Source organism: Bos indicus, chromosome 1 (genome assembly GCF_029378745.1).
Source record: "Bos indicus isolate NIAB-ARS_2022 breed Sahiwal x Tharparkar chromosome 1, NIAB-ARS_B.indTharparkar_mat_pri_1.0, whole genome shotgun sequence".
Lineage (NCBI taxonomy): Eukaryota > Metazoa > Chordata > Mammalia > Artiodactyla > Bovidae > Bos > Bos indicus.
In genome coordinates, this window is record NC_091760.1 from 105291641 (window position 1) to 105308091 (window position 16451).

A 16451-nucleotide genomic window follows, 5' to 3' on the forward strand; every position below is an offset into this window, starting at 1 on the left:
TGTATGTGTGTATATATGCGGGGAGCCGGTGAGGCATTCTGCTCATGACAAAGGTCATGAGGAAGGAGGCTCAGCATACGCAAAGGCGGGATCGAGCCTCAGGAGTCCGCCCGGATATTCTCGAGCATTTTCCCCCAAAAAACCAGAGTCTGCCTACTTTATTGCTTTGTGCTCTCACCTCTGACTTTACTGGGGGCTGTCCCCTACCACCATCTCGCTCTCTCTCTGTCAAAGAGTTAACTTACAGCTCCAATTAATAAAGTTCCTGGGCAATTAGGAGTGTTTAAATCCAAACCCCTCAGATGGCTCTCTAACTCGCCTGACAAGTTTACCCGGACTCCTGCAGCTATGCATACAATTGTTTACAGTCTCCTAGCCTCCAGAGGCACGGGAAGCTTAAGATATTCAAATAGCTTAGAGCCTCTCAGAGAGTTAAAAACTGTCAGAATAAACTAGTAAAGGATTTCATTGATGAGTCAATGCTTGTTGCCAAGTTTTCACATCCCCTGAATTGTATCCTTGAATGTGTATTAATTAATAGTTGGTATATAGTAAAAAATAAGTAGTGGCCTTGGTGTTAGTAACTTTAGACCCTTAAGGTAATAAATTCTTTTCTTTGTTGTAAGCCCATTACACATCCGCCCTATAGGAATGCAATTTTATCTTTGGAAGATGGTGCCAAACCTTAAAATAATTACTCTTAGAGAAAATAAGTCTTTGTTGATAAGTCCTTGTCAAGAGTCATAAAATGTTAGTAGGCCTTCTGGCCAGAAGATGATGTAAATCACTTAAACCATTTGTATACGATAAATTTGCAGGAAAGAAACCTTGGTTTTTGATAAGGATCAAAGACTGCTGACTTTGCATCCCCTATTATCCTCTATGTGTAACTTAGGGTATAAAAGCCCCTGTTGAAAATAAAGCTACGGGCCTTGTTCACCAACGCTTGGTCTCCCCATGTCATTCTTCCCTTTAACTTCCAGCTGAGTCTCCATCTGGAGCGTGGAACCCACCACGCTTACTAATTATGCCTGGGCTTCTAAGACCCACTCGAGAAGGTGTCTAGGGTGAGGCACCTTCCGCTATTCGAGAGGGCGCCTGCGGCCTACGTAAGTGGTGCAAACTTCTTGTCTTGAAGTTTTATTGGTCTCCCGCGTAAACCAAGCTACTCAGCTTCTTTTCTCCACTGAATTTTCCTACTGAGCTATCCTCATTCTATTGTTCTCTATATCTCTAATTAGCATATAAATAGTCGCCTAGGCCGTCTCTCCTTCGAATACCCTGGATCAACTGGGGCTGGTCCCCAGCATATATATATATATATATATATTTGTTTGTTTTAGGGAAAAAAAAAAAACAATGTTTTCCTGAAAAATAGATTATATTATCAGAGTTCTATTTTAGTACTGTCATTTGAACTGAAATATGGCTAGTAACATCTCCCTTCTTACTGTACACTTAGTATTCCTGCAAAGTTCTAAATAAAAGTCATGTTCAGCTCATACATTGTTTCTCTGACAGCCTTTCTTTCTGCTTCTCATTCTGAAATATACATGTATACGAAAATTCATATTTTCATATTTTTCCCCTAAGACAGAATCACTTTTTATGAAGCTCACTCTTAAAGGGGAACTTAACAATATCCTAGTGTCATAATCATAAAAGAATAGATTGTTTGTCAAGAAAGAAATAATATAAAATCTTCCACCAAATGAAAAGTGAATATAATCTTTCCCACCACATTTTCAAACACTTTCTTCATGCTTGCTATCAAATATGCAGCCAACTTATTCTCTAGATTGTTTTGCAATCCTAATTTCAACATTACCCCATGATATGATATCAACTACTCATCGAGTGAATAACATGATCAAAAGTACTAAAGAATGTGAAAAATAAAATTCAAATCTGTTTTAGATATTTATACTGTCAAGTAATTAAAGATTTGAAAAATAATCAGTTGAGCATTCATATATCAAGTATTAAATATAATTATCCTAGCCCTTTGCTAAGGTAAACAGGTAACAGCTGTCATCTCATTGTAAAAATTACTTCTAAAATGGACTTCTTAAATAAAAAATAATAATTTGTTGTAATAAGAATTACTTATGTACTACACTATTTCATGGTTTGTTTTCCAAATTGTTAAGTCTACTTCTTGGGCAAAATGTTAGTGTGAAAGCTGATGATTGACTCAAATCTTGATATTGCTAATATTTTGTGCCATAAAACACACTTCAAATTTCAGAAGTGTATTATTGGTCTTGCCAGATATGTATTTTGTAAGATGTTAATAGAAGTATACCTCCTCAATTCCAAAGCATCCCATAAAATTCAACTTCAAATAAATGACATAGATCATGACAAATACATGTGAGACTTTCTATTATATGTCACCTCTGGTGGCACAGACAGTAAAGAATATACTTGCAATACAAGAGACCTGGGTTCAATTCCTGGATCAGAAAGATCTCCTGGAGAAGGCTACCCATTCCAGTAATCCTGCCTGGAGAATTCCATGGAGAGAGGAGCCTGGAGGGCTATAGGTCAATGGGATTGCAAAGAGTCGGACATGAATAACTAACATTTCTATTGTACAATGTCAGGGATTAACTGAGGCTATTCATATCAACACCCAGATGATCTAGACCAGTGGTGGGTACCTGAACTAAAGGGTTAGAGGAAATTCACCTGTGGCTTCAATTTAAGGATATTGTGAGCACGTGTGTCACACCAAAATCTTTATACATCTCCAGCCAATTGGCAAATATATACCCAAAGACAGAGCCATGAAATAACTAGAGGTAGTTTCTAGCTAGAGGCTAAGGAAAGAAAAATAATGAATGAAAGATGTCTCTCTAAAAATGAATGCCTGTATATGAAAAGATGATCATCATTGCTAATTATTAGAGAAATTCAAATCAAAACCACAATAAGGTACCATTTCACACTCGTCCAAATAGCCATCATCAAAAAATCTACAAATAGCAAATGTCGTAGAAGATATGGAGAAAAAGGAAACCCTCCTCCTCTGTTAGTGGGAATGCAAATTAGTCCAGCCATTAGGGAAATCATACAGAAGTCTCTCGAAAAACAAAAAATAGAGTTGCCATATGATCCAGCAATCTTGTTCCTGAATGTATATTTGGAAAAACTATAATTTGAAAAGATACATGCACTCAAATGTTCATAGAGGGACTGTTTACAATAGCCAAGACATGGAAGTAACCTAAATGTCCATCAGCTGACAAACATAAAGATGTGGTATATTTATATAAGGTAAGCTATATATATGCTGCTGCTGCTAAGTCGCTTCAGTCGTGTCCTACTCGGTGCGACCCCAGAGAAGGAAGCCCACCAGGCTCCCCTGTCCCTGGGATTCTCCAGGCAAGAACACTGGAGTGGGTTGCCATTTCCTTCTCCAATGCATGAAAGTGAAAAGTGAAAGTGAAGTTGCTCAGTTGTGTCTGACTCATAGCGACCCCACGAACTGCAGTCTACCAGGCTCCTCCATCCATGGGATTTTCCAGGCAAGAGTATTGGAGTGGGTTGCCATTGCCTTCTCCAAGCTATATATATAGGGTTGAGTATTTATACTCAACCATAAAAAATGAAACAATTCTACATATATATGCATGCATGCTAAGTCATTTCAGTCTTGTTTGACTATACAATCTTATGGTTTATAGCCTGCCAGGGTCCTCTGTCAATGGGATTTTCCAGGCAAGAATACTGGAGTGTGTTGCCATGCCTTCCTCCAGGGTATCTTCTTGACTCAGGGATAGAACCTCTGTCTCTTATATCTACTGTATTGACAGGCAGGTTCTTTACCACTAGTGCCACCTGGGAAGCCTCCACATATATATGTATGTATGTATGTGTGTGTGTGCATAACTGAATGACTTTACAGTATAGTAGAAATTAACACTATGTTGTAAAACACATTTTTAAAAAATCAAAAAGAAAATAAAAATGAGTACGTATAGGAACTTAGACAAAATTACTTAGAAAACTACTTTCAGAAAAGTAACTTTAGAAAAACAGTTATAAAAAAATGCAAAATCAAAAATCCAGCTATTCTTAAAATAGAATACAAGGAAAAACTAGAAACCAGAAGGAAAAATAAAAAAAGATGAAGTGGAGATATGAGTATTAAATTACATTTCTGAATGTATTCAGTTCAGTTCAGTTGCTCAGTCGTGTCCGACTCTTCCCGACCCCATGAATTGCCTCCCTGTCCGTCACCAACTCCCGGGGTTCACTCAGACTCACGTCCATCGAGTCAGTGATGACATCCAGCCATCTCATCCTCTGTCGTCCCCTTCTCCTCCTGCCCCCAATCCCTTCCAGCATCAGTCTTTTCCAATGAGTCAACTCTTCGCATGAGGTGGCCAAAGGACTGGAGTTTCAGCTTTAGCATCATTCCCTCCAAAGAAATCCCAGGCCTGATCTCCTTCAGAATGGACTGGTTGGATCTCTTTGCAGTCCAAGGGACTCTCAAGAGTCTTCTCCAGCACCACAGTTCAAAAGCATCAATTCTTTGGTGCTCAGCTTTCTTCACAGTCCAACTCTCACATCCATACATGACCACAGGAAAAACCATAGCCTTGACTAGAAGGACCTTTGTTGGTAATGTCTCTGCTTTTGAATATGCTATCTAGGTTGGTCATAACTTTCCTTCCAAGGAGCAAGTGTCTTTTAATTTCATGACTGCAGTCACCATCTGCAGTGATTTTGGAGCCCAGAAAAATAAAGTCTGACACTGTTTCCACTGTTTCCCCATCTATTTGCCATGAAGTGATGGGACCAGATGCCATGATCTTCGTTTTCTGAATGTGGAGCTTTAAGCCAACTTTTTCACTCTCCACTTTCACTTTCAAGAGGCTTTGTAGTTCCTCTTCACTTTCTACCATAAGGGTGGCGTCATCTGCATATCTGAGGTGATTGATATTTCTCCTGGAAATCTTGATTCCAGCTTGTGTTTCTTGTAGTCCAGCGTTTCTCATGATGTACTCTGCATATAAGTTAAATAAGCAGGGTGACAATATGCAGCCTTGACATACTCCTTTTCCTATTTGGAACCAGTCTGTTGTTCCATGTCCAGTTCTAACTGTTGCTTCCTGACCTGCATACAGATTTCTCAAGAAGCAGGTCAGGTGGTCTGGTATTCCCATCTCCTTCAGAATTTTCCACAGTTTATTGTGATCCACACAGTCAAAGGCTTTGGCATAGTCAATAAAGCAGAAATAGATGTTTTTCTGGAACTCTCTTGCTTTTTCTATGATCCAGTGGATGTTTTAGCTGCCTTCAAAAAGCACATTTGATGTGAAGTTTCCATTAAACAAAAAAGCAATGTTCTTTAGAACAGTAATTCCAAAATACTAGTTTATATTAGAATTAGCTGGGGTCTTCTTAAAAGACAACTTTGTGTCACTTTCCCTGTGATTTTGACTTCTGATTTACTCATTTAGAGCTTTTTGAAGGGTAATTTTATTAATTTTTATTCTTCAATTAAAATCATTCCTTGGTGAAATGTATTTTAAAGGTAATATGGTAATGAAATTATTGATTTTTAAGAATGTCTTTAAGGCTGGACTTTGAGGACAAGTGGGCAACTTTGGATTTCCCCAGAGATAAATGAATGCATTTATTTTGACAAGTTCTGTTTTGATAAGGAGCTATAACACACAGCAAAGTAGGGAATCTCAAGTGTCATGTGAAGTTAAAAACTATTTACTGTCATCATTATAACTATCATCTTGTAGAAAATTTCTTAACAACAACAAAAATCAACAGATTAAAAGGAGATATAGACACACAAAAATATGCATATAGATATCCACACATATCGAGATACACTCATAAAGAAAAGTACATAAAACTTCAGAGACATAGTCTTGCATAAATTAGATCAAATTAATAGTCACTTGTGGTAAAAAAAAAAAAAGCATAAATGTGTAATTTGATGCAATTTAGGCATTACTTTCTGATTTTGGAAATAATCGGAATTATAAGATAAGATTTATAGGGTATCTACATATCTAATAGTGATATTTCATCTATTTTGAGGTAAATATAGTATTAATAACAAATATTCAAATCATAATCAAGCCATAGATACTCGGATAGTTCCATGAGAAATATTATCTTATGGTTATTTCAAAAAAGTCACATTTCACAGTATGTTTTGGTTTCATTTTCATTAATTTACATTATTTACTTATTAAGGGTCATGGTTGAACTTTATATCATCATGAAAAATAGGAAAAAGAAAACTAGAAAATAAAAAATTCTTAACCATAAGTATAAAGGGAGAAATACCTATAATCCACTTTCCCCTTCATGACTCATACAGGAGGAACTGTTTTGTCATATGTGAAAAATTAATATTTCCTAATCTATTTATTTCATCTATCTAAACCAGATTCATAAAAAGTGAAACAAAATATACCAACAAAACACAGGTAAACAACAAGAATTAAACACAGTAGCTTAAAATATCTGTGTGTATCTTGGCATTAAAGCTATCTGGTTATAGGATGGTTTGGTTTTATGGAATATTATTTGCAAAAAATAGAAATTCAGCTACATACATTTTAAAAGTAATTTCTTTCTTATTTATAGGTAATACTATAAGACACCCTATATCAAGATTGATTTAATTATTTACTGAATAAATAGATGAACCAATAAAAAGTACCAATAACAGGAATCTTTGAAAATGCTGTTTTAAAAATCATCACTATTGGACATATCTATTACTTAGTAAGCTTTAAATTACCATGTAAGATTAATTTTCAAAGTTTTCCTGAAGTCAATTACTTTTCTAAAACATTTCACACGTGAATATTTAATATTCTAGCCATACCAACTTGATAAGAGAATGTTGGCCTTTAAATATAAATGGATTTTGAAACAGGTTATCTATTCAGTTATTGACCCAAGCCACTTTTTTTTAAACTTTTTTGACTATATTTGAAAATACATCATGATTTCTAACACCAATGATTAGTATTTAGGACAGAATCATCCTAATCTTTACTTCCTGGGTAGTTCTTGAATTTATTTTCGAATAATAATAGTTGTACCATTTCTTTTGTGAGAATAATTACCTTAGATGTGTTTCTTTCAGCTTTCTTTCTAATCCTGCCAAATGACACCCTACAGTATCTCCCTCTGAAGTGGAGTGACAGACTGACAGGTGTTGTCAGCAAGAAGTCTGATGACTGAGAGACGTGTTTGTCTCCTAATAGATTCAATAAAGCATAAATGGGAGGGAAGGCAACAGTGACTGCAGCCTGGGGAAGCCTTTGGCAAACCCCTTCTGAAAGATGTGACATCTCCCACTACTCTGATTGAGGCACAGATACTTACACGCTGCACTGTTGACTTTCTAAAATATTCAGCCAAGATGCCTGATGGCATGTTATTATCTAGAAAACCATGATACATATCATAATGAAGTCCAAATTCATGGGATTTTTTTTTGTATTTTCAAAAAATGCTGTGGTCGAGTGTTGTTAGAAAAATGACATAAAAATGTATCTTAAGGGTCCCTTATCTCTTGTTTCCTCTGCAACTTAGAAACTACGCTCTGAGCATCTTCTCAGCAGCAAACATCTTCAGCCTGCTGTGAGTCGTTATACCCTCAGCAAGACTTCCTCCCACCTTCATTTAGTTCCCCTAAGAAAACACTGTGTGCTGTGTATTCATTTTTTGCAGCCCTTGGATCCTAAGCATAGCTAAACGGAAACTGACCAATTCTGCAATAAGCAACCTCTTCAATTAGTCATACTGTCACCTGTGATAATGTAAGTTCTTTGTGATTCTAATCATCAGGTGTCATTCATATAATGCCAGGTGCCTGGTAAAGCACTCTGTGTAATTTTTCATCCATCTGTCCAGTCTTAGAAATGACCTTCTACCACTTTCCTTTGTATACATGTTGTCTTTAAATAGGGCATTTGCATAACAAAAGAATGCCTCTGACTACATTAGGAAGTTGCATGGTGAGAGAAGAAACTGTACTACATTCTTTGTAATCCATGTGACATTGAAGGCTATTTCCATTCAGCCTCGGGCCACCAACACTTCAGTGTATTTATTTAAGGGCAGCAAATGCTGTTAACAAGCATACATCTCTCTTTTATCAACTACAAATTTATTAGCAGCAGAAAAAAAAAATCTATAATACAAATAGATATTTGTATTGCAAATACTTAAAAGAGTAACTAATGAGGCCATTTATTGTCCAAATTTGACTAATTATTATGCTGAGAAACAGTCTACAAGCCAGTATGTGCTTCGAAATTAAGCATTTTCAGTAAATACATCAAAGCAGTTGGAACCAAACTAACAGCACAAACTTCAGAAATATCTCTATTCATATTGATCCTAGCTTGAAAACTAACTACAAACATTTTAAAATAAATGACCCACAGGCAAATATAAAGAAATGAACAGCCTCCCAAGGAGAAGTATTCTAACTAGACTGACCATAAAATTAATCCTCCAAACCAAAATACTTCTGAAAATGGAAAAGGCTATTATTAGTAATTACATCAGGACCACATGCATAATGCTGGACGTTCCCAGGCAAAACAAGATGTATGCTCTCTGTGCCTCAACTTCCATTGCTCCAAAGGCCTTAAATAAACACTTAAGTCTTTATCTATTGCATAAAGCATATGTTTCCTTAAATGCTTCCATGATATTGCCCCATCCACCATTCCATTCTTCCACTACATTATTCTAACATGAATCCCCTGTCTGAGAATATTGATCTACATGTGTTAGCTGGCCAGGCTCTTCTGAAATTCTTTACCCGGGGCTATATGTTCTGCTTGGGGAGAATATCCTGCAACTTACTCTATCAAAGGTAAATCACTCTTGTAACACAAGGTTGAATTAATTATGTCTTTTGAGGGCAAATGGCAGAGAGATTTTAGGTCCCTTTATGTTAGGGAATGGAATAAACCTTCCATAAGCAAGTTGGCTCTGAGGAATGGTTCCTTCATCTCTCTCTATTTTTTTCCTAAATAGAATTTTGTCTACAACTCCTTTCTTAGTGACAGTTCAACTATGTCAGGATTATTGTATTGGTCTAGGTCCTGGAGAAGTGCTGAACTTGGTTAATTATCATATGTCCTAGGAGCCTGAGATTTCATACTACACCATTCTTAGAAGTGTGTCATTGGACTGTAGAAAACACCTGTGTTCACTGAAAGAACAAACCACCTGTGGCTAACAGTGGGATCTCTTAGGTGGATTCTTTACCATCTGAGCCACCAGGGAAGCCCAAGAATACTGGAATGGGTAGCCTATCCCTTCTCCAGGGGATCTTCCTGACCCAGGAATCGAACTGGGTTCTCCTGCATTGGAGGTGGATTTTTTTTTTTTTTTAAACCAGCTGAGCTTCCCAGGAAACCCTTTACTCTGAAAAAGAACATGGCAAGCTGGGTGAAGAGTACGGAGCACTTTGAACCTCCCTTTCTTTGTGAATCCTTCCAAGAATCTTGACAGGTAAAATTCAGTTTTTCCTACAGAATACTTTCATATAATTTTGTGTTTCTCCTCATCACTGAGATATATTAAATCAGAACACTTTTGTTTCAGTTTCTATCCCCCACTGGTTCATGAACTTTTTTCCCCATCTTTGCTGAGATATAATTGACATAACATACTGTATAAGTTTAAGGTATACAATGTGATTTGATATACATATATTACAAAATGATTAACATCACAGCATCATCTAACACCTTCATCACATCACATAATTACCATTCTTTTTTGTGGTGAGAAAATTAATGATCTGTTCTCTTAGCAACTTTCAAGTATGGAATATAGCATTATTAACAATAATTACCATGATATAGACTAGATCCATAGAACTTATTCATCTTCCATAGAACTGGAAACTTATACTTTTTGATTAATATTTCACAACTTCTACCCCCTCCCCCAGCTGCTGGTAACTACTACTCTTTTCTGAGTTTAGAATTTTGCATTTTATTGACTCTCTCTATAAATGAAATCATAGAATATTTATCTATCACTTGCCATTTCACTTAGCATAATGCCCTCAAAGTCTATCCAAGTTGTCACAAATAACATAATTTTCTTCTTTCTCCTGCTGAATAATATTCCTTTGTGTGTGTGGGGGGGGAGGGATGTGTGTGTGGGTGCCATATTTTATTTATTTATTCATTCATCCATAGATGGATGCATAGGTTGTTTCCATTACTTAGCTATCATGAATAATGTTATGATGAACATGGGAGTGCAGATATCACTTGGAGACCCTGTTTTCATTTCCTTTGAAAAGAAATATACTATATAAGTATACTAAATATACTATATACTCAGAAGTAGAATTGCTGAATGGATCATGAACTTCTAAACTTTCCATTCCTTATGGTACAAGTAACATGGCACTCAGTGTATGGTCAATAAATGTTAATTGTATTGAACTGACAAATTAGTAATTAATATTATTCAAAATAACGTTAAAAATACATCATAAACAAGAGAAATCAACAGCTCTTTTATTCTAAGATGATGAGAAATAAGTTACTATTCATCTCATTTCTCATTGCTTCTTGCCTCTGTCATTCTTTCTTTTTTTTTTTTTTTTAGCTAAAATCAGCATATACTTTATTTTATTTATTTTTTTTAATTTTATTTTATTTTTAAACTTTACAATATTGTATTGGTTTTGCCAAATATCGAAATGAATCCACCACAGGTATACATGTGTTCCCCATCCTGAACCCTCCTACCTCCTCCCTCCCTATACCATCTCTCTGGGTCGTCCCAGTGCACCAGCCCCAAACATCCAGTATCGTGCATCAAGCCTGGACTGGTGACTCGTTTCATACATGATAGTATACATGTTTAAATGCCATCCTCCCAAATCTTCCCACCCTCTCCCTCTCCCACAGAATCCATAAGAATGTTCTATACATCAGTGTCTCTTTTGCTGTCTCGTACACAGGGTTATTGTTACCATCTTTCTAAATTCCATATACATGTGTTAGTATACTGTATTGGTGTTTTTCTTTCTGGCTTACTTCACTCTGTATAATAGGCTCCAGTTTCATCCATCTCATTAGAACTGATTCAAATGAATTCTTTTTAATGGCTGAGGAATACTCCATTGTGTATATGTACCACAGCTTGCTTATCCATTCATCTGCTGATGGACATCTAGGTTGCTTCCATGTCCTGGCTATTATAAACAGTGCTGCGATGAACATTGGGGTACACATGTCTCTTTCAATTCTGGTTTCCTCAGTGTGTATGCCCAGCAGTGGGATTGCCGGATCATAAGGCAGTTCTATTTCCAGTTTTTTAAGGAGTCTCCACACTGTTCTCCATAGTGGCTGTACTAGTTTGCATTCCCACCAACAGTGTAAGAGGGTTCCCTTTTCTCCACACCCTCTCCAGCATTTATTATTTGTAGACTTTTGGATCGCAGCCATTCTGACTGGCATGAAATGGTACCTCATAGTGGTTTTGATTTGCATTTCTCTGATAATGAGTAATGTTGAACATCTTTTCATGTATTTGTTAGCCATCTGTATGTCTTCTTTGGAGAAATGTCTATTTAGCTCTTTGGCCCATTTTTTGATTGGATCATTTATTTTTCTGGAGTTGAGCTGTAGGAGTTGCTTGTATATTTTTGAGATCAGTTGTTTGTCAGTTGCTTCATTTGATATTATTTTCTCACATTCTGAAGGCTGTCTTTTCACCTTGCTTATAGTTTCCTTTGTTGTGCAGAAGCTTTTAAGTTTAATTAGGTCCCATTTGTTTATTTTTGCTTTTATTTCCAATATTCTGGGAGGTGGGTCATAGAGGATCCTGCTGTGATATATGTCGGAGAGTGTTTTGCCTATGTTCTCCTCTAGGAGTTTTATAGTTTCTGGTCTTACGTTTAGATCTTTAATCCATTTTGAGTTTATTTTTGTGTATGGTGTTAGAAGTGTTCTAGTTTCATTCTTTTACAAGTGGTTGACCAGATTTCCCAGCACCACTTGTTAAAGAGATTGTCTTTAATCCATTGTATATTCTTGCCTCCTTTGTCAAAGATAAGGTGTCCATATATGTATGGATTTATCTCTGGGCTTTCTATTTTGTTCCATTGATCTATATTTCTGTCTTTGTGCCAGTACTATACTGTCTTGATGACTGTGGCTTTGTAGTAGAGCCTGAAGTCAGGTAGGTTGATTCCTCCAGTTCCATTCTTCTTTCTCAAGATCGCTTTGGCTAATCGAGGTTTTTTGTATTTCCATACAAATTGTGAAATTATTTGTTCTAGCTCTGTGAAGAATAGCGTTGGTAGCTTGATAGGCATTGCATTGAATCTATAAATTGCTTTGGGTAGTATACGCATTTTCACTATATTGATTCTTCCAATCCATGAACATGGTATATTTCTCCATCTATTAGTGTGCTCTTTGATTTCTTTCACCAGCGTTTTATAGTTTTCTATATATAGGTCTTTAGTTTCTTTAGGTAGATATATTCCTAAGTATTTTATTCTTTCCGTTGCAATGGTGAATGGAATTGTTTCCTTAATTTCTCTTTCTGTTTTCTCATTATTAGTGTATAGGAATGCAAGGGATTTCTGTGTGTTGATTTTATATCCTGCAACTTTACTATAATCATTGATTAGTTCTAGTAATTTTCTGGTGGAGTCTTTAGGGTTTTCTATGTAGAGGATCATGTCATCTGCAAATAGTGAGAGTTTTACTTCTTCTTTTCCAATTTGGATTCCTTTTATTTCTTTTTCTGCTCTGATTGCTGTGGCCAAAACTTCCAAAACTATGTTGAATAGTAATGGTGAAAGTGGGCACCCTTGTCTTGTTTCTGACTTTAGAGGAAATGCTTTCAGTTTTTCACCATTGAGGATAATGTTTGCTGTGGGTTTGTCATATATAGCTTTTATTATGTTGAGGTATGTTCCTTCTATTCCTGCTTTCTGGAGAGTCCCAAACAGGATAAACCCAAGGCGAAACACCCCAAGACATATATTAATCAAATTAACAAAGATCAAACACAAAGAACAAATATTAAAAGCAGCAAGGGAAAAACAACAAATAACACACAAGGGAATTCCCATAAGGATAACAGCTGATCTTTCCATAGAAACTCTTCAAGCCAGGAGGGAATGGCAAGACATTCTTAAAGTGATGAAAGAAAATAACCTACAGCCCAGATTATTGTACCCAGCAAGGATCTCATTCAAATATGAAGGAGAAATCAAAAGCTTTACAGACAAGCAAAAGCTGAGAGAATTCAGCACCACCAATCCAGCTCTCCACCAAATACTAAAGGATATTCTCTAGACAAGAAACACAAAAATGGTGTATAAATTCGAACCCAAAACTATAAAGTAAATGGCAACAGGATCATATTTATCAGTAATTACCTTAAACGTAAATGGGTTGAATGCCCCAACCAAAAGACAAAGACTGGCTGAATGGATACAAAAACAAGACCCCTACATATGTTGTCTACAAGAGACCCACCTCAAAACAGGGGACACATACAGACTGAAAGTGAAGGGCTAGAAAAAGATTTTCCATGCAAATAGGGACCAAAAGAAAGCAGGAGTATCTATACTTATATCAGATAAAATAAACATTAAAACAAAGGCTGTGAAAAGAGACAAAGATGGTCACTACATAATGATCAAAGGATCAATCCAAGAAGAAGCTATAACAATTATAAATATATATGCACCCAACACGGGAGCACTGCAATATGTAAGACAAATGCTAACAAGTATGAAAGGAGAAATTAACAATAACACAATAATAGTGGGAGACTTTAATACCCAATCTCACACCTATGGATAGATCAACTAAACAGAAAATTAACAAGGAAACACAAACTTTAAATGATACAATAGACCAGTTAGACTTAATTGATATCTATAGGACATTTCATCCCAAAACAATGAATTTCACCTTTTTCTCAGGTGCACATGGAACCTTCTCCAGGATAGATCACATCCTGGGCCATAAATCTAGCCTTGGTAAATTCAAAAAAATAAAAATAATTCCAAGTATCTTTTCTGACGACAATGCAGTAAGATTAGATCTCAATTACAGAAGAAAAACTATTAAAAATTCCAACATTTTTAATGGAGGCTGAACAACACGCTGCTGAATAACCAACAAATCACAGGAGAAATCAAAAAAGAAATCAAAATTTGCATAGAAATGAATGAAAATGAAAAGACAACAACCCAAAACCTGTGGGACACTGTAAAAGCAGTCCTAAGGGGAAAGTTCATAGCAATACAGGCATACCTCAAGAAACAAGAAAAAAGTCAAATAAATAACCTAAATCTACACCTAAAGCAACTAGAAAAGGAAGAAATGAAGAACCCCAGGGTTAGTAGAAGAAAAGAAATCTTAAAAATTAGGGCAGAAATAAATGCAAAAGAAACAAAAGAGACCGTAGCAAAAATCAACAAAGCCAAAAGCTGGTTCTTTGAAAGGATAAATAAAATTGACAAACCATTAGCCAGATTCATCAAGAAACAAAGGGAGAAAAATCAAATCAATAAAATTAGAAATGAAAATGGAGAGATCACAACAGACAACACGGAAATACAAAGGATCATAAGAGAATACTATCAACAATTATATGCCAATAAAATGGACAATGTGGAAGAAATGGAAAAATTCTTAGAAAAGTACAACTTTCCAAAACTGGACCAGGAAGAAATAGAAAATCTTAACAGACCCATCACAAGCACGGAAATTGAAACTGTAATCAAAAATCTTCCAGCAAACAAAAGCCCAGGTCCAGACGGCTTCACAGCTGAATTCTACCAAAAATTTAGAGAAGAGCTAACACCTATCCTACTCAAACTCTTCCAGAAAATTGCAGAGGAAGGTAAACTTCCAAACCATCATCACCCTAATGCCAAAACCTGACAAAGATCCCACAAAAAAAGAAAACTACAGGCCAGTATCACTGATGAACATAGATGCAAAAATCGTTAACAAAATTCTAGCAATCAGAATCCAACAACACATTAAAAAGATCATACACCATGACCAAGTGGGCTTTATCCCAGGGATGCAAGGATTCTTCAATATCTGCAAATCAATCAATGTAATACACCACATTAACAAATTGAAAAATAAAACCATATGATTATCTTAATAGATGCAGAGAAAGCCTTTGACAAAATTCAACAACCATTTATGATAAAAACTCGCCTCTGTCATTCTTATGCTAGACAGAAAAACAGAAGCAATAGATGTGTATTAGGTAAAATTATACAAAAAGTACTAATGAAGGCACAAGGAAATATAATTATTGGTATCATAAATCATATATTCTTAAAGAATTATGTGTCAAATTAATTTTAAGCCTTATCCTAGTTTTGAGTAAAAAATCAATTTTATACAGTCAACATAATATAGAACTAGCAAACTGTCATAAAGAATTAAATATAAGATCAAGAAAATAGAGGTGTGTAAGAAGCAGAAACAAACAAAAATTCAATGTCTTATCAACCTTTATATCATTTTAAATACAAGTAAGGTTTATGTGCTTCCCAAGTGGCTCTAGTGGTACAGAACCTGCCAGCTAATGCAGGAAACATTAAGAGGACAAGGTTTATGTAATGTTATGGCATTATATATATGCTTATATATATATGCTTACATATATATATATATGCTTATATCCTAAGGAAAAAAAAAAAAAACTTTGCATGAAAGGACTACTACCACAATATAACTGAAAACCCAAGAAATGCCAAGCACTGAAAAATCATTATACAGATGTACAAGGGAAATACATTGAGGTCGGGTCTAATCTGGCTCTGAGAGTTAATCATAAAGAGTAATGGAATTCAATTGGCAGTTAATCAGAAGTCAAATTGTGTCTTTCAGTTCAGTTCAGTTGCTCAGTCGTGTCCAATTCTTTGCAACCCCATGAATTGCAGCACGCCAGGCCTCCCTGTCCATCACCAACTCCCAGAGTTCACTCAGACTCATGTCTATCGAGCCAGTGATGCCATCCAGCCATCTCATCCTCTGTCATCCCCTTTTCCTGCTGCCCCCAATCCCTCCCAGCATTAGAGTCTTTTCCAATGAGTCAATTCTTTGCATGAGGTGGCCAAAGTACTGGAGTTTCAGCTTCAGCATCATTCCTTCTAAAGAACACCCAGGGCTGATTTCCTTTAGAATGGACTGGTTGGATCTCCTTGCAGTCCAAGGGACTCTCAAGAGTCTTCTCCAGCACCATACTTCAAAAGCATCAAATCTTCAGTGCTAAGCTTTCTTCACAGTCCAACTCTCACATCATACATGACCACTGGAAAAACCATAACCTTGACTATACAGAACTTTGTTGGCAAAGTAATGTCTCTGCTTTTGAATATGCTATCTAGGTTGGTCATAACTTTCCTTCCCAGGAGTAAG